This window comes from Dermacentor andersoni, chromosome 10, assembly GCF_023375885.2.
Source record: "Dermacentor andersoni chromosome 10, qqDerAnde1_hic_scaffold, whole genome shotgun sequence".
Taxonomy (NCBI): domain Eukaryota; kingdom Metazoa; phylum Arthropoda; class Arachnida; order Ixodida; family Ixodidae; genus Dermacentor; species Dermacentor andersoni.
In genome coordinates this window covers 27,535,241-27,555,577 of record NC_092823.1, presented here as the reverse complement: position 1 = coordinate 27,555,577, position 20,337 = coordinate 27,535,241, and the positions used below count along the sequence as shown (strand labels likewise).

The following is a 20,337-nucleotide window of genomic DNA, read 5'->3' as shown; positions in this document are numbered from 1 at the left end:
TGTATGCACGATGGTGGGCTTTCTGACAGAAACGCGGCCTCTTGCGTCCGCCGATCCCCTATTATTGTTTCGCACTTTTCATATTTCAGTCTCAGAAGATATAACCTTAAAGGCATGCGCTGTCGGTGGTTTGTTTCATGGTATTTGTTTCTGGGCTAGGAGACTGTTTTTGATACAAAACTGATACAAAATATTTGGAGGAAGCTTAAGCTTCGCCTTGAAGAGCTGAACGAGATAGCATTGACAGATCCCTGACTGCTTCTGGCGCTTGCCGGGAACTACAGCGCATGTAACCGTACTGCGTACCGGGAAACGCTCACAGCGAACGCTATGCACGAAGGCGGGCTTTCTGGTAGAAACGCGGCCAATTGCGTGGGCCGGGATGCGGCGGAGGCGAGCGCCATCTGGAAGTGTTTCAAGAAAGCGGGCGCGCGGCTACGTGGACTCCGGGATATTCATGCGCCGGCGCTGCGTAAATGGGGGATGCTAGCGGTGGTCTTTGTATTGTACAAACACTGCAAAAGTGGTTTGTTTGACTTTTGAGTTTTCGCGTAATAGATTTATGTTTTCTCTTATAGTCAAATTATAATCCGAGAGCAATCACGTCTGCAGGTTGTGTGTAAGTCGTAGTTTACGATTTATCCGCGTGTTTTAGCTTCAGAAATTCGATTAGTTTAATAAATTTCTTGCGTCACCTGGGGGGCCTGGGTACGCGTGGTTTAAATATATTTGTGCGGAAGCGACGTACGACGCCGACAACAAATTTTCTGCGACAAGGGATTCTTAACGTTATTACGTTGATATATGTAATGGTGTAGCAAAATGCCTAAGGAAGGTATGGAGCACTGATATGTAAGCAACAATATGTCAGCTCTTGTCACACTGGTGTACTATCAACTTGGGAGTTTTAAGGGCTAGCGCAACGGATAAACGTTCTATATACATATATTGTGGGAACACGGGAATCGTTGCCAGCTCTCGGAAAAGTGGAGGACAATGTGACTCGTGAGCACGAGCGGTGGTTCGAGGCTCGGTTGGGCGCTGTTGGGCGCGGCTGGCCAGGTCTGGGGTCTCCTGGCGTGGACTGAGGGACCGCGCCGTTTCCGCTATATATATTGGAAGCATGTTATTATCCCTGAGTGCTCAAGCCATTTTAATGGTCTTCTTGCATAGCGTAAGTACTCTTGTCGAATGTTTATTTTGGTTTCCTTCAATGATAGTTATTAACCGCCATGGTTGATCAGTGCCTATGGCTTTGGACTACTGAGCACGAGGTCGCGCGATCGATTGCCGGCCACGGCGGCCGCATTTCGATGGGAGTCAAATGCGAAAACTCTCGTTTACTTAGGTTTAGCTGCACGTTAAATAACGCCAGATGGTCGAAATTTCTGGAATTTCTACGGCGTGCCTCTTATTCAGAATGTGGTTTTGACATGTAAAACCTCATAATCTTTTTTTTAATAATAGGCATTCTATCGCAACCCAATTGCCACATTATCAATATCAGCGCTTCTCGCCACGGACCAAAGAAATTGACAGCTTCTTTCACTATTTCACTTGGAAACAATGTCCACACGCAGACGGTGTAGCAAACATGAAAAAATAATTCACACTTTATTGGGAGTGGTCTGTTTAATAACTCCATGTGCAGTCTTGCCAGGTGCCTACACGATTTCCGGGTCCCCGCCGGTACATCTTCCGTCCCTGAGAGGACTGTTCAAGGCAGAGCTCTTATAGTCCCGCAGGTTCATTGCATGTCTTCGTACGCTTGCAGAGCATCGAATGGCCGGGGTCGCATGTTAGGAGTTTGGTGGCGCAGTAGAGATGTGGTTTGACTCTTCCTTAGTTTTCACATAGGGTGTCCCTGACGGTGCAGACGTAGGTGAAGCACGGCTGCTGCTAGGTTTAACGGAACGATTGGTAGGCTTGAAGTGGACATGAGATAAAATTTATCGATCAATACATGCTCAAAGCGGTCATTTGTTTTTAACTGTGTTGTGGGTTTCTTCGATAGTGATGACCTCCTTCCGTGCGAACCCTGTATGCACATGGGATCAGGGAGCTGTATACTTCAGCCCTAGGTCCCCACCAACCTACTTGCTGTATCTTCACGCACCTTGTTCATGTAGCATTAGCATGTGGCATTCAAAGGCGCGATGAAAACTTTGCTGCGTTGGTAGCTTAAACACGTCAGCTTACCTTTACATTGAATGCTTTTTTTATTGCGAAAGCAATACTACGCCAGGTCTAACCGCTGGTCGCGTATGCTGTGCCCCCCCCCCCCCAAATCCGGAGCTGCGCTTAGCAGGTGGTGTTACGTCAGCTCTCTCCGTTGCTATGACGACGCGTGACATCACCTTGCTCCATGCCGCAGCTAGAAGGGAGCCGCTCGTCGCGTGTGCTGTGGCCCCCGAGCCGGCGCCGCGGTCTCTCCGTTGATATGACGACCTCCTCGCCTTGCACTCGCTCCGTGGCGGCTTCACTGGGATATATAGCGGTGCGCTACGCGTTGGTTGATCAGTCTCGCCATGGAAGTTACCGACGAAGAGTCTATATCTGAATCTAGTTGCTCTACTGCTTCGGAACATTTAAATTGTAAGGCACAAGCAAAGCAAGCTAGGAAGAATGAGAGAAAGAGGTTGCAACGTGCCTAGGAAAAAGAGGAACAACGAGAAGAACTATTGCGAAAACGACGAGAAGCCGAAGCAGCTAAGCGAGCCGCTTTAGAAGGTGACCGAATTAAACAAAGCAAGTCCGAGTTAAATCAAGTCCAATCCAACATCAAGTTTCACTGCAGGCAGAACTACAAGCGGTGTTGAATTGCTTTTGCAATTCAACAAGGTTTAACTGGAGCTAAGCCACAGCGAATTTTTAAAGTCCTGCACAATGTGCTTTCTGTTTGTGTGTGCTTTGTTTTTCTGTTATTTTTTTCTCGATTTCATACGCAACTTTAGATTCTCTTCAACCATGTACCCACCCCCTCTGTAACGCTCCAAAGGCCCTGAGATTAAATGAATGAATAAATAAATAAATAAATAAATAAATAAATAAATAAATAAATAAAATAAGAAGTAGGCCATGCCTATAGTTCTGTGGGTGCTTCCGCACAAAGCCTCTCATGCTGGCGGGAAGGTCCAGCAGTATACTGAGAAGCCAATTTTCTTTGAGCAGCTCTATTAGTGCACGTCCATCTTTCAGTGTGACTGTTAGGTAGTTCAGTTGTCCCAACCACAAGTCTTTACTAGCGTGCTCACTCTTCTTCAACATGCGTTTAACCACATGAACGCCTTTTGCATCCAAGCCACTGGATGAGAAACACCGTGGTCTCAGAATGGCACGAATAAAATCACGCTTATCTGTGGATACCTTCAAACAAGGAGATACGAACTAGGGGCGCTCATCCATGCACACACCCAGAGCAATATCATGGTAGGCGAATATGATCGAAAGTCTGGCCACTGCAGCTGCAGGTGTTGTCTGAGACAGACACTGAACTTCCGGGCAGTTTCAGCAAGAGAAATATAGTACGCAAATAGGTACTTGCGGTTTCCGTACTCACACAGGTCGACTTCCGGGTGCTGCTATGTTTACTCCACGATTTCGCTTAATATGGTGGGCCCCACTGTTTGTCGGTACTCAAATTGACGACTCAAATTGATGTCAGATTGATTAACCAGTGCTGCAATGTCAGCATTCATTCCTCGTAACTACAGCAGCAGTCTTGCATGGTCCTTGCATTTGGCGATCTTTTTGTGCCTCTCATTTTTACAGACAACTTTAAAGGACTGGGAAGTGATGAAGGTTTCACAGGAGCAAGAACAGATGCAAAGGCAGAGAGGGCTGAGAGTTTCACTGTAGGGTAAGAACGGGGACAATGCGTGTGGACTATATGCGCCTTATCGCGTTTCAAAAAAATTTGTCCTCGTGGCGTCACCGACAACAGGCGCGCAGAGTGCACAGCAAATGACGCAGGTAGTGTTTAAAATATCTTAATACTGCCGCGTTTCGGAGCACACATGTACGGCATTACGCCTTGCATATTGACAACATGTTTGCAATTGAGGTTTTGGAGTTGGCTGCATCGTTTATAAGGTCATTGCACTGAAATATACTGCCGAAGTCACTTCATAAATGAGATGCTGGTTGGTGCCGACCGAATGCATTAACTATGTCGGTTAATTTGCAGTAAAGGTGTGTACCTCAATAACATATGCAGGATAATTCAGCAGAACTGCAACAAAAGCTATCGCTGATTGAGAATATTCAACTCAACAATTATTTCGATGGCAATATCTTTAGCCGGCTTCTTAAAAACAAAATTGACATGTACAATCACTAGACGAACGACTGGTTAAGAAGGCACACTGTGTTTTGGTGGATAGCACACTTCGAGAAATTATTTGCGATTAGACATTTCGTAGGACTAAACTGTCATTATTGACTGTATATTTAGTTTAGGCTGTGCAAAGGAAGTGGGACGCAAAAAAGAAAATTGAAATAAATTGGTATAGTGCGAAAAACCAAATATTGAGTCTATGAACCACGAACGTTGCAATAGTCTAGATGCGTGCTGCGCGTGTACTATTACGAATTTTAGCAGGGCAGAAAACTTGACCAAGACGCGTTTGCCTTTTGTCCGTGTTCCGTCGAGCAGCGCGCAGCACGGCAAAGAGACGTAGTAACTTTCTATGCTTTTTTCGCAAAGTTCTTTAACAGCTACTTCCTGACAGAGATGATGCAGACTGCAGCTAATATTGATGCCCTAAACAGTACTCACTTCTGAGCGTGCTACCCAAGCTAATCTTTGCTTCAGGTGCCGTAAAATGTTTAAAACATAACGCCGGAATTTTTAAGAGGAAGCATTAGCTGGAGCGCACTACCGATGGTGCCTATTAAAATACAGGTAAAACGCACAAATGCTTTTGTTGGATATCCTCTTGACCTATCTTAATATCTATCTTGACCTATCTTAATAAAGGTAAATGTCAGTGATTGCAGCAAACGGAATTTTGATTTGGGGCATGTAAATTATTCGAAAATGTGGCCTGAATTGGTAAGTTCTGTAATCCTTTCTCTATGAAAAGAAATCTGCAACTCGGCACCTAAACCAGGTATCGCAGTTTTTTAAAAGGCAGCCTATCGGGCATCTACAGCGGGAACAAATTCTCATATATCTTTTACAGTTTACTTTATTTGTTACAATATCTTCAACGATTTTGCTGAAGCCCGTCTTACATAATAATCGTACTTTCGAGAGAAGTGTGTAATATACAAATTTCTTCCGCCTAAACACCTGTTAAGGTACCGTTTATAGAATTCTGTTAATATATGTCTTTGCTGAGTTACAGGATCGTAAACGTGACACTTTTTTAAAGTTCACAGTATTAAATAATTATAAACATATATGCCGAATCCACGCACTCTTTGAAACGAAGTTATGCGAAGCATGTTCCAGGTAGCCGGCAATGGCATCGACCCTGCGCCTCGACCGGCTGGTTCGCGCTCTCAGTGACTTAGATAAGGCGCTAATTGCGGAGTTCGCACGTGGTGAGGTCCAGAAAGAACGTGAACTAGCCTAGCTGCTCGATCAGTTCGAACATGTTCCCTCTTCCTCTGCCACCAGTAGTACCTCAGGAGTACGCCATTATCAAGCTGCCGAGGAAAACCGTCACGAAAGCAATGCCCTAGTTAACGCACTTCTTGGCAAAGCTGCGGACTCCCAAGGACTTCGTTGTGAACGTCAGGAGTCGATTAGTTTGGATTGGTTTTGAACCGCTCTTCGTACGGATCCAATAACCACCCTGTGTCCGGCAGCCGACCGTTCCGGATATTTTTAATACTTGGCTCGGCGCAGATAATACGCGACAATCAGGGGGAAGGGTAGGATGACGGAACTCAAATGACGACTGCGCCACGACCACCCCGGCAGCGCAAACATGAGCATAAACCCGTGCGGCTCAAGTGGGTAGAGACAGCAAACTTCGCGGCATTCGAGGCCAGATAGAGATATATACTCAAAGCGCCTGAGGTTCGCAAACACCTTGTGTTTATAGAAAAAAAAATACAACGCAAACTATACCTCTGCGTATTCCAGAGACTAGAATTTAACTTTTGTATTGAAATGCAAGAAGCTCATCAAATTCGGCGTCGCGTTTTGCCGAGATCAATTTTTTCTCCCTTCCCATATATTTAGACCGGAGACTTCGAACTTACGCTTTCTCTTTAGGCCGGTAATGTATAAATTTACCTGGGTGCGCGCAAATACCGTCTGCAGACTTCACCAGTTTAATATACGTGAAAGATTATCGACGTTGTTTTCTATATGTTTTTGTACCTAATCATTCTTGAAGGTACGCTTAATAATTTCGGTTTTGGATGCTTGCTCTCTGTTGGCGGCTCTCCTTCACGGTTGGCTCTTGCCGGACCTCGTGGAAACAAGCATCGGAAATTGTGCAAACTGAGGGTGCCCAAGGCGGCAGTGACGTATGTAAACACGGACGCGAGCTCCAGCATTAATACACCATCATCGATATGCCATCGTCGTCATTTATGGCCTTAATGCCATTGTCGTCATTCCTTTGTTGGCATGTCGACGTCAGCCTTTCTCCGTCTTCACACAATCGTCGTGGCTGCGTTGTCGTATTGTCGTCATGAGGCTGCCACCGTCGAGGTGCCGTCTTAATTTTTTCGTGCTCATGCCATTGTCTTCATTTTGTCGTTGTCATCGAGTCGTTCTCACGCCGTCGTGGTCTCTCCATGGTCGTTATCCGATTGTAACGATTGCGGTGTCGTCACCAGAGGTGGGAAAATGCGCTCATTCCTTGTTTTCCTCCTGCGTTCTCATAATGCAAGTAGTGGCCTCACCTCACACTCACCGGCAGTTTGAACAAATTGAACACCCTCCCTCACCATCGTTCTAACTTTTTGAAAAAGATTACTCGCTTTCGCGCAATCGAGAGTAGATGTAAGGTTGAAATGGCAACCGGTAAAACGTATTGTTGAAGATGACACAAGCCACAATCTTAAAGTGGATGTAGGGCATTTTTGCGACGGCAAACCGCACCGCGCCATTCTGTGCACTCGTCGATATGGACGCAGCCCAGCTAGAATAAGGAAGCCGGCTGGAAGCGGCACGCTAGCCAGTGAAAGGCGCCAGGAATACAGAGCATGCGGTCCAGTTAGAAGAAGAAAATGGCCTGAATGAGGCACCACGCCGCGTGGTGCCATCTATCGAGGTGACGCAGAACCCGAGCCTCGGAACTCACGGACCGCTGGCATTCAACGGAGCACAGGGAACCTTCGACAGAATAGTGGCACTCATATAGTAGGCTCAGGCTAACCCCGCCTGCTGCAGCCCCACCGCCATTACCACAGGCAACCATTTCTCAACACCAAAAGATAACAATGAAGTATATGGTACCTTGTATCTGCCTTTTGAACATCGCTATTTGAAATAACAAATGGTTGTCAATATTTGTCAGAACAGATACGTACAAAGTTTCTCTCTTCCCAAGAACAGTGTCTGATTGGAACTGCCGACCCGCGATGTACTAAAACAGTCCTAGTGAAGTGCGTTACTAATATGTTCCCTGTTACACAAATTCCTAATCCTCCTTTTTAACAAATCATTATCCACCTACACCCTTCCTACGGAATGGAAAACTGCCAAAATAACACCAATACACAAATCAGGAAATAAATCTGATCCTTCAAACTACAGACCCATATCATTAACCAGTACAGTATGCAAGTTATTAGAACATATTAATTTAAAACACGTAAATGCTTATCTAGAAGTAAATGATATCTTAACCCCGTTTCAGTACGGCTTTCGTAAAGGCCTTTCTACTATTACGCAATTAATTGAATTAACACATGACATATCCAAGAGCATTGATAACCAGAAACAAATAGACCTCATATTTCTAGGCTTCTCGAAGGCGTTTGACCGCGTGTCAAACACTAAACTTCTTGCAAAACTAGAACTAACTTTGGGAAGCGGCCCTATCCTTGATTGGATTAAAAACTATCTTAGTAATCGCAGACAATTTGTTGAAATATAACAACGAGAGGTCAGCGACAACTAACGTTACATCAGGAGTACCCCAGGGAAGTGTCTTAGCCCCAGTATTATTCTTAATCTTTATTAATGACTTACCAGCATATGCTTCACAGAATATCAGACGTTTTGCAGATGACTGCGTTCTTTTCCAGGAAATTAACTGCCTAGATGACCATAGAACCTTAAATAACGCCATAACAGCAGTTTCCCAGTGGTGCAAGGACTGGCAGATAGACATAAATCTAAAAAAGTCTGTTCTATTATCTATAACCAGAAAAAAACATACAATCAGCCTTCCAGTACACCGTTAACAACATTCCTCTTGCATCTGTTCATGAGCATAAGTACCTTGGTGTGACACTAACATCTGACTTCAGGTGGGATTCTCATGTTAACAATATCACATCAACCGCAATAAGACAGCTATTCTTCATTAACAGACGTCTAAAACTAGCACCATCTGAAACAAAGTTACTCGCATATAAAACACTTATAAGACCGGTTCTAGAGTACGCCCACACCGTTTGGTTCCCGTTTGCTAACAAGCTGATTAAAAAACTTGAAGGGGTACAGCGAAAAGCGCTGAGATACATATATAATAAACACTCCATCACAGACTCACCAACAGCATTACTGAAACGGGCAGAACTTCTAAGCATGCATAACAGAGCCAAGCTTGCTAGACTAAAAATCATGTATCTGTTAATACACAATCAACTTAAACTGCCTGTTATGAAATACATATCAACGTCCTCAAATAGATTAACTCGTTATAAACACACACACACACATTAAGCGAATTTTCATTCCGCACTGATATTTTCAAATACTCATTTTTTCCAAGGACGACACGCGAATGGAATAAACTTAACACAAGTAACACTGACAGCTCATCCTTAGATACGTTTGGTACCCTGATTGCGGATCAACTATACGCATTGCAGCAATAATTCTTCACATTACATACGTAGTTCCTTGTTGCCTTGTTATTTTAACGGTGTTTGTGCTTGACTATAATTACGGCAATGATGCAATACATTTCTTTTCTTGTTGGAATTATTGTAACCTTGATTGTTGCGTGACTGTTATTACCTTAATACTGACCCTGTAACTGCAATTATTGTTGTCATAATCTCTCCATTCTAAATATTCTCTTGTATAATCACGTAATCAAATGGTTATATGCCCATGTTTTCTACTGTATAAGATTTAGTAACACCTTATACCATGTTGCTATGTATCACATACAGCCCTTCCTGTTACAATCCCTGATGGGATTCACATTATCAATAAATGAAATGAAATGAAATATATATATATATATATAGATATATATATATATATATATATATATTGTATAGTATTTATATTGCTATATTTGCGTTTCTTCCTTCTATTAAATCCGTGTTTCTTATTTGCTTTGTATGATTGAGTGTCCTTCCTGCTAGTACCGATGTGTAGTCTGCAGTATGTTATCAAAAAAATAAAAATAAAGCTTCGGTGTACTATAAGTTTACAGCTTGAGTGACATTGCGAACAAACATTAGGAAGAACTCGGAATAATTTTTTGCAAATTCTTTGGGCAGTAACTACCCTATGTAGTGCGGTTCTACACAAAAAGTTGGGCGCCAGAGACCAGATTTTCTGAAGTTTTGACTGGTTGCTCAAATGATCTCGTTTTGTTCTCGCAACTTGCCCGAATGTTCTCGTTTTAGTGGTCGGATAACGGCTCTATCTTTTGGCTGAAATTCATTTAAAGGTCGCCGACATCGGGAGGTAAAAGCATTTCATGTTGAAAATTAACCGTTATACCTCACCCTCACGCTGAAAAGGCTATCATCCTTCTCTTACCTTCCTTTTTCTACAACTGAAAATAAACTATTTTCTTGACCAGTGAGATTAATCTCCAGCACTGATTACATTGTGTCATCAATAATGTCAATGTGAGCCACACGGTTTTGCTTTTAGGCGCTTGACGATAGATCGACAAAATAATGGGAGCTCACACAGGCTCACTCACAAATTATACATATATATATATATATTTCTATTGCGTGCAGGTGATTAGGACTCAGACTCATCACAACTGTACTCAGGCAGGCTCACTCTGATTAAGGCGGAAGGGTGGCGCCGGTATTCCGGATGCAGCGGCGACAACTTTCGCCACCGGTGCTCCGCGAAAGACGCGCGAAAAAGTGGAAGTGCGCGTTCATGAATGAGAGAGGGAAATTGGAGTTGCGGCGTAATCCCGTGCTTGATCTTTTGTAATTGATTATTGTACCCTATATTATACCGCCGTCGCCGCCACGAATTTAGCTATGTTTGTAAATGTGTGTTTAGGGTTTCTATTTTGGTTTCTATTTAGGGTTTCTATTTTGCTGCAGGCGCAGACAAGATAAAGAACGCTCTGATTCGCAACCTCAGTGATGAGCTATTAGTCGAACTTACTGACTATCTCAACAAGCACTGGGCGGAAGAGACAATACCCGAGGAGTGGAAGCATTCGGAGGTAGTGATGATTCCAAAACCTGGCAAAAAACTGCAAGTAGAAAATCTTAGACCAATCTCTCTCACGTCATGCTTAGGCAAGCTGTACGAGCGGGTGGTTACAATGAGGCTACAAATTTATATGGAGGACAACGAGCTGTACCCCCCCAGCATGTTTGGATTCCGCGCTAAATTATCGCCGCAAGACGTGCTCCTCCAGCTCAAGGAGGAGGTGCTCAGCAACGTCCCACGGAACAGCGAACATGTCATCATGGCACTGGACATTAAAGGAGCCTTCGACAATGTCAGTCACGAAGCCATCCTCACAGGAATGGATAGCCTGAACTGTGGCAGAAGGATTCATGGCTACGTCAAGGCCTTCCTCTCTAACCGGACAGCAACAATCGGCCTGGGAGCAGTCAGATCAGAGAAGTTTCGCACCCCAAACAAGGGAACTCCTCAAGGGTCGGTCATCTCCCCCATCCTCTTCAATGTCGCAATCAGGCACGTACCCAGGGGGGGGCCCGGGGGCCCCCCCCCCCGAAATCACGTGGCATACCCCCCCCCCCCCCCCCTCCCCACCCACGCCACCACGGCTCACACATTTCTAAAGCGCCGCCAGATCAATGTTGAGACTTGGCAGCTGTTCATCGGTCAGCATTATGCAGCCTTCACTCCTTTTAGATGGCGGTAGTTATCGGCATCTCTTGTAATGTGCAGGACAGTTTTCTCATAGATTCCGCACCCGCGCGATTAACTCGAGATGCGTTCAGTTGTCACCATCTATTCAACCGTCACGCGCATAGCTGTTGATTTTGTTAGTTCAACCTTCTTTGTTTAGGCTGATCCTGGGACCTGGAGAAGGATGCGGCTGTTACTCAGCTGGTCTGTACTCTCATGGAACGAGTTGCTGCCGGAGAAAACGCTAATTGCGTTTAACTTCTCCCTTTGCTTCATTATTTCCTTGAGTTACGGCTCGCCGCGACGCTGGCAGATGCCCGGAACCATATACACGTGATATGGGTTATATAAGGTCGGGAAATAAAATAATGTGAAAGAGCGTCCATCATGAAACCCTGCAATGACCCTTAAACCCATAAGCAAGATGACTGTCGCCCGTTACCTCGTCTGTTTTTCCCTAATTGTATAGCACTTTTCGTGCAAAATTGGCAACCGGAAACAAAAATCGCAAGGAGTTGAGAAATTAAGCGATCTACGAAGGGAGAGAGCCATGGCAACAACCAAACTGCAAGCAAAAGCGAATAATAAAAAAGTTAACCGTTGTTTATGAGAATATTTATGGATCAACATCTTTTTATTTAAAAAGGAAGTAGAGAAAACGCCGCCGCCGGAAGTGGAGAACAATTACTTGTTTTGAATGACGCTTCTACAGTTATCGGTCGAACCACCTCACGTAGCCGCTTCTCTGCTGTGCTTATGTGGGTGTTTTTCTAACCTTTCGCGGTGAGCGCAGTACTTCTAGAATCGCAGAGTCCTGCGCTCTGCGCGGTTGTATGGGACTGGCGGCCGCACAGCGTTACGCAATTCGCGGAACTGTCAGAATTGATCAACAAGGCGAAAATAACTGATATTCGAAACTATAACATGAGAAAGACTGAAGAAGCCGTAAAAAATTACCGCAGCCTGAAATCAGTAAAAAGGAAACCTGGCATAGGACAAACCGTGATGTATGCACTAAAGGATAAGAAGGATAATATCATCAGCAATCCCGAAGATATAGTAAAAGCAGCGGAAAAATTCTAAGCTGACCTGTATACAGTACCCAGAGGAGTCACGATACCTCACTTAGAAACAGTAATGAAAAGGATACAGAAACTCTCCTATAACTAGCGATGAGGTCAGAAGGGCCCTGCAAGACATGAAACGATGAAGAGCGGGAGGAGAAGGTGGAATAACAGTCGATTTAATCAAAGATGGAGGAGACATAATGCTTGGAAAAGTGGCGGCTCTTTATACGAAGTGTCTATCGACTGCAAGGGCCCCAGAAAACTGGAAGAATGCAGACATTATACTAATCCACAAAAAAGGAGACGTTAAATAATAGAAAAATTATAGGACCATTAGCTTGCTCCCAGTATTATATAACATATTTACCAAAATAATCTCCAATAGAATAAGGGCAACACTGGATTTTGTCAACCAAGGGAACAGGCTGGCTTCAGGAAGAGATACATTACAATGGATCACATCCATGTCATCAATCAGGTTATCGCGAAATCTGCAGAGTACAATAAGCATCTCCATGTGGCTTACATAGATTACGAAAATGCATTTGATTCAGTAGAGATACCAGCAGTCATAGAGGCACTAAGTAATCAAGGAGTACAGAACGCTTACGTAAAAAGCTTGGAAAATATTGCTACATGCGTGTGGTATTTGTTTGTTTGAATGAGGCGCGTGGGCGCCATCACTCCAGAAAAGAGGAGGAAGAACGAACTGGGCTCGCGCTGTGAATCTAACCGGTCAGCGCTGCAACCGTTGTTGTAAATATAATCTGTAAATAGTTTCTCGTCTTACTGACTCGTCCTTCGCGTAAGAATATCTACAGAGGTTCTACAGCTACCTTAATTCTACACAAGAAAAGCAGGGAGATACCTATAGAGAAAGGGGTCAGACAGGGAGACACAATTTCTCCAAAGCTATTCACTGCGTGCTTAGAAGAATTCAAGCTATTAAACTAGGAAGGCTTAGGAGCAAAGATCGATGGCAAATATCTCAGCAACCTTCAGTTTGCGGATGACATTGTTCTATTCAACAACAATGCAGACGAATTAAAACAAATTATTGGAGACCTTAACAGAGAGAGTGTAAGAGTGGGGTTGAATATTAATATGCAGAAGATGAAGATAATGATAAATAGCCGGACAAAGGAACAAGAGATCAGGATCGCCAGTTGGCCACTAGGGACTGTGAAGGAGTACGTTTACCTAGGTCAATTAATCACAGGGAACCCTGATCATGAGAAGGAAATTCACAGAAGAATAAAAATAGGTTGGATCGCATACGGCAGACATTGCCAGCTCCTGACTGGAAGCTTACCATTATTATTGAAAAGTAAGGTGTGCAATCAGTGAATTTTGCCAGTGCTGACATATGGGGCAGAGACTTGAGAGCAAGTTAAGGACCGCGCAAAGAGCGATCGAACGAAGATTGCTAGGCATAAAAAGAGAGCGGTTTGGATCAGAGAGCGAACGGGTATAGACGATATTGTAGTTGACATCAAGAGGAAAAAATGTAGCTGGGCAGGTCATGTAATGCGCCGGTTAGATAACCGTTGGACCATTAGGGTTACAGAATGGGTCGGGGAAACGCAGTCGAGGACGACAGAAGACTAAGTAGAGCGATGAAATTAGGAAATTCGCGGGCGCTAGTTGGAATCGATTGGCGCAGGACAGGGGTAATTGGAGATCGCAGGGAGAGGCCTTCGTCCTGCAGTGGACATAAAACAGGCTGCTGCTGCTGCTGATGATGATGCTGATGATGATGATGATGGAGGTGGTGGGCCCCCCCCCCCCCGAAAAAACATCCTGGGTACGTGCCTGTTCGCAATGATTGGGCTAGCAAGACAACTCGAACAACTTGAAGGCATACGGCACGCCATGTACGCTGACGACATCACGGTATGGGTGAACCGGGCATCGCTCAGCGAAAAAGAAGAGTGCCTGCGAAAAGCGGCCACCTGCGTAGAAACCTACGTTAGGGCCAGGGGCCTCGCCTGCTCGACGGAGAAGTCCGAGCTATTAAGGGTGTGGCGAGGCAAACAAAATTGAACGGTCCCTACAAGCGATGAGCTCAGCCTCAACGTATACCTCGCGGGACAACGCATTCCGGAGAAGACCACCATTCGGATCCTGTGGATGTGGCTTCAGTCCAATCAACGGTGGAATCATACTCTGACACTGCTGAAGACTACCACCATGCAGGTAGCCCGTATGATCAACAGAGTATCTAGCAAGAGACACGGTATGAAGGAGAGCGACACACTCAGGCTAGTCAGGAGCCTCGTGGTTAGCGGAGTGGTGTATAGCCTTCCCTACCACAAATGCATCAAGCAAAAAGAACAAGCGGACGCCATAGTGCGAAAGGCGTACAAAACTGCGCCTCACCTGCCGCAGTGCACATCGACCGAGAAACTGCTGGCCCTGGGACTGCACAATACCTTCAGTGAACTAAGAGAAGCAGTACTATGCTCTCAGGCACGTAGGTTGATGCAGGCCCCCACGGGAAGGGTGCTCCTGCGAAGATACGGTGGCGGCAACGTGATCCAAGAGATCGAACGTACCGAGGTCATTCCGGACAAGTATCGCAGTACACTGCGAGTCGCACCGATACCCAAGAATATGGACCGGAACCTGCATAAGGCGCGTAGAGAAGCAAGAGCGGAGTACGTGCAGAGAACCTTGGCGAACAAGGACAACACAAAGCATACGGACGCGGCAACGTTCGTCAAAGACGGAAGACAAAACAGCAGAGCAGTGGCGTCGGTGGTTAATTCGGACTTCAAGGAGATCACCAGCGCATCACTACAGGACTGCACGGTAGTCGAGGCCGAAGAGGCAGCTGTGGCTCTGGCAGAACTGGAAGGCTATCGATCTGGCAGGTCCCTAACAATAATAACAGACTCTCAAGCAGCATGCCGTAATTACACAAACGGCAGAATTGGGCGCAGAGCACGCCACATACTCCGCTCATGCGACCCGGGAAACAAAGTTCTGCATACCATAAGCTGGGTACCAGAGCACACTGGCATAACAGGGAACCAAGAGGCGGATAGGATAGCTCGAGGGCATACCAACCGGGCGTCCGACACATCCAGCCTTGAGGAACCCGAGTCAGTACCCATGGGCTACTCAGATATCCTAAATTATAAAGGGGTCAGACTGAAGTACCCACCCCCAGATAAGGATCCAAGCATAGAGGATGCTGTTGCATGGCGACATTTGCAGACGGGTACTTTCCCGAATCTAAACCTTCTGAGTGAAATTTTCCCTACACAGTATGAGGCTAAGTGCCCATGGTGCGGAGAGAAACCAGATCTATACCACATATCATGGGCCTGTCAAAATATTGAGTCCCCAACTATCTATAAAATTAAAAACCCGAGTGCGCAATAGTGGGAGAGTATGCTTTCCGGCGTAAGCTTGAACGGCCAGAAGCGCCTAGTAGAGCGAGCTCGCGGGTTGGCCATACTCAGTGGAGCCTTGGACTAGGGCACCAACCCTGTGATTGCAGACAGAAGAATCCATCAGAAGATGGAAGAGGCCGTCTGAAGCCGCGAAGATCTCATTTCTAGAGCCCAATAAATGTTTTCCGATCCGATCGGTATAGCCATTTGTGAGTTTAGTCGTTTATAAATGGGCTTCGACGTGCATAGCGAGACTTCCTACCCATGCACTTGAAAGCTTCAGACTTTACACCCACCACACACGATCTGAGTGACCTTACTGTACTTCATTATAAATCGAATTTTTTTCCATTATTCAACCCCACAGCGTCACCGCACCCTCATTCACCCTCACCGCACAAATTCCGCCCTCGCTTACCTCACCGGCGTAACCAGCTGAGGACGAGGAAGGCCCTTGTGAGGCTGCGCATGCGTGGTCATCACACTTTCAGTGAGACGCCGTCTTCGTCAACTTGTAGTCGACATTCAAGCGTCATCATCTCATTATTGCCATGACATCGTCGTCGTACGAGTGTCGTCATGCGGTAGTCGTCACACCGTCATTATCGCGCTGTTGTCGTTATACCACTGTCATCCTGGATGTCTGCTTAGTGCTGTCTTGCACAATTAGCTGCTAGAGTACACAGAGCAAAGAGCCATCAGAGATAGTGCCAACCGCCGCGACCCGGGTTGCAGATCATGCGCTTAAGAACGGACGTGCAATCACAGGACAGAAGTTCCAGGGATGCACTCAGTTGATGTAACGCCGAATCTACTTGGAACGTGCCCGAACTACTGTTTTATTGCTTATGAATGTTGCTTCTTGCATCATACTAATGTAGTGCAGAGGAAGCCTGTACGACTTCCAAGAATACAAATAATTTATTTTCTCTACGAGTTCATTGCTTGCTTGCACGTTGCTTGCCTGCAGCTGTTATATATATAAAACTTATAAAGGTAGTTTGTCTTTGTGTGCGTGGGTCTCCTTCATCATCATAATCAGCCTAGTTACGCCCACTGCAGGGCAAAGGCCTCTCCCATACTTCTCCAACTACCCCGGTCATGTACTAATTGTGGCCATGTTGTCCCTGCAAACGTCTTAATGTCATCCGCCCACCTAACTTTCAGCCGCCCCCTACTACGCTTCCCTTCCCTTGGAATCCAGTCCGTAACCCTTAATGACCATCGGTTATCTTCCCTCCTCATTACATGTCCTGCCCATGCCCATTTCTTTTTCTTGATTTCAACTAAGATGTCATTTACCCGCGTTTGTTCCCTAGCCCAATCTGCTCTTTTCTTATCCCTTAATGTTACACCTATCATTCTTCTTTCCATAGCTCGTTGCGTCGTCCTCAATTTCAGCAGAACCCTTTTCGTAAGCCTCCAGGTTTCTGCCCCGCAGGTGAGTACTGGTAAGACACAGCTGTTATACACTTTCCTCTTGAGGGATAGTGGCAACCTGCTGTTCATGATTTGAGAATGCCTGCCAAAAGCACCCCAGCCCATTCTTATTCTTCTGGTTATTTCAGTCTCATCCGTGGTCACTACCTGCCCCAAGTAGATGTATTCCCTTACCACTTCCAGTGCCTCGCTACCTATCGTAAACTGCTGTTCTCTTCCGAGACTGTTAAACATTACTTTAGTTTTCTGTATATTAATTTTCCTACCCACCCTTCTGCGTTGCCTCTCCAGGTCAGTAAGCATGCATTGCAATTGGTCTCCTGAGTCACTAAGTGAGGCAATATCATCAGCGAATCGCAATTGCTAAGGTATTCTCCATCAACTTTTATCTGCAATTCTTCCCACTCCAGGTCTCTGAATACCTCCTGTAAACATGCTGTGAATAGCATTGGAGATATCGTATCTCCCTGTCTGACGCCTTTCTTTAATGGGATTTTGTTGCTTTCTTTGTGGAGGATTACGGTGGCTGTGGAACCGCTATAGATATCTTCCAGTATCTTTACATATGGCTCATCTACACCCTGATTCCGTAGTGCCTTCATGACTGCTGAGGTTTCGACTGAATCAAATGCTTTTTCGTAATCAATGAAGGCTATATATCAGGGTTGGTTATATTCCGCACATTTCTCTATCACCTGCATGATAGTGTGAATATGGTCTATTGTTGAGTAGCCTTTACGGAATCCTGCCTGGTCCTTTGGTTGACAGAAATCTAAGGTATTCCTGATCAAATTTGTGATTACCTTACTAAATACTTTGTAGGCAACGGACAGTAAGCTGAACGGTCTACAATTTTTCAAGTTTTTGGCGTCCCCTTTCTTATGGATTAGGATTATGTTAGCGTTCTTCCAAGATTCCGGTACGTTCGAGGTCATGAGGCATTGTGTATATAGGGCGGCCAATCTTTCTAGGACAGTGTTCCCACCATCCTTCAACAAATCTGCTGTTACCTGATCCTCCCCAGCTGCCTTCCCCCTTTGCATAGCTCCCTAGGCGTTCTTTACCTCTTCCGGTGTTACTTGTGGGATTTCAAGTTCCTCTAGCCTATTCTCTCTCACCTTATCGTCGTGGGTGTTACTGGTACTGTATAAATCTCTATAAAACTCTTCAGCCACTTGAACTATCTCATCCATATTAGTAACGATATTGCCGGCTTTGTCTCTTAACGCATACATCTGATTCTTGCCTATCCATAGTTTCTTCTTCACTGCTTTTAGGCTTCCTCCGTTCCTGAGAGCCTGTTCAATTCTATCCATATTATAGTTCCTTATGTCCGCTGTCTTACGCTTGTTAATTAACTTAGAAAGTTCTGCCAGCTCTATTCTAGCTGTAGGGTTAGAGGCTTTCATACATTGGCGTTTCTTGATCAGATCTTTCGTCTCCTGCGATAGCTTACTGGTTTCCTGTTTAACGGCGTTACCACCGACTTCTATTGCGCACTGCTTAATGATGCCCATAAGATTGTCGTTCATTGCTTCAACACTATGGTCCTCTTCCTGGGTTAAAGCCGAATACCTGTTGTGTAGCTTGATCCGGAATTCCTCTAGTTTCTCTCTTACCGCTAACTCATTGATTGGCTTCTTATTTACCAGTTTCTTCCGTTCCCTCCTCCATTCAAGTCTAATTCGAGTTCTTACCATCCTATGGTCACTGCAACGCACCTTGCCGAGCACGTCTACATCTTGTATGATGCCAGGGTTCGCGCAGAGTATGAAGTCGATTTCAGTTCTAGTCTCACCATTCGGGCTCCTCCACGTCCACTTTCGGCCAACCCGCTTGCGGAAAAAGGTATTCATTATCCGCATATTATTCTGTTCTGCAAACTCTACTAATAACTCTCCTCTGCTATTCCTAGAGCCTATGCCATATTCCCCCACTGACTTGTCTCCGGCCTGCTTCTTGCCTACGCTGGCATTGAAATTACCCATCAGTATACTGTATTTTGTTTTGGCTTTACCCATCGCCGATTCCAGGGCTTCATAGAAGCTTTCGACTTCCTGGTCATCATGACTAGATGTAGGGGCGTAGACCTGTACAACCTTCATTTTGTACCTCTTATTAAGTTTCACAACAAGACATGCCACCCTCTCGTTAATGCTATAGAATTCCTGTATGTTACCAGCTATGTTCTTATTAATCAGGAATCCGACTCCTAGTTCTCGTCTCTCTGCTAAGCCCCGGTAGCACAGGACTTGCCCGCTTTTTAGCACTGTATATGCTTCTTTTGGCCTCCTAACTTCAGTGAGTCCTATTATATCCCATTTACTTCCCTCTAATTCCTCCAATAGCACTACTAGACTCGCCTCACTAGATAACGTTCTAGCCTTAAACTTTGCCAGGTTCATATTGCAATGGCGCCCTGTCCGCCATTGTGTACAAAAATCTAATTGACATTTATCTCATATAAAAGTAGGATCAGTAGACGCCTGTGAATGGTGTAGATAAATGCGCGATCGTTGTGTCTGCAGAATGAATACCATAAATTTGTCACGAGGACGTGGGCCCGGTTATAGGGCGAGTACTATTTCGACCTTGCTAAAATGTTTTTAGAAGTAGTACTACACGAAAAAAATAATTATAATCATTTTCCTTAATATATATTCTTTTCAGTTAGTGCAATGTTTTCTTTCCGGAGTGCGTAACGAGGTAAGTTAAACCTTTGTTTTTTGTTACGCTGTTGCTTGAAATATCAGAATGAACCTTCTTTGTCTTGACATTGCAAAGAGACAACCATAAGAAGATGCTGCTGTGATATGATGATATGTGGTGTTTAATGGCGCAAGGGCCAGGTTTGGCCAAAGAGCGCCAATGCTGCCGTGATAGTAAGATATTTTGTATCATTGCAGACTGTGCTATATTTTTCGACGAGTGCAAGGCAATGTCATACAAAGTGCGAAAAAGAACTGAATTGAATGAGATTTTCGAAGGAGCTCTTGTTAAAGAGTACTACTAAAAGAGCGTCAGTGAAAGTGAACGTTTCCAGGGTGAAGCATATTTAAAGCAGTATGTGCTTTTTACATATGCATTCGTTAGATATCTAATATATTTGGGGGAAATAAACATATAAATGTATTTATAAGGTACGTCACACCAAATCTGCGTGCAAAGGAGGTACTGTTCTCTGAAAGGAGAAACTAAATTA

At 44.9% G+C, this 20,337-nt stretch overlaps 1 long non-coding RNA gene across 1 annotated transcript in view; it reads left to right on the top strand.

Moving 5' to 3' along the window:
- LOC126519203 (uncharacterized) overlaps positions 1-19,841 on the top strand; it is a 31,405-nt gene extending 11,564 nt beyond the window's left edge. Inside the window, exon 3 of the long non-coding RNA XR_011890556.1 lies at positions 19,806-19,841. This is a non-coding gene — a long non-coding RNA (uncharacterized lncRNA). The remainder of the gene's footprint in view (positions 1-19,805) is intronic.
- Positions 19,842-20,337: the final 496 nt, after the last annotated feature.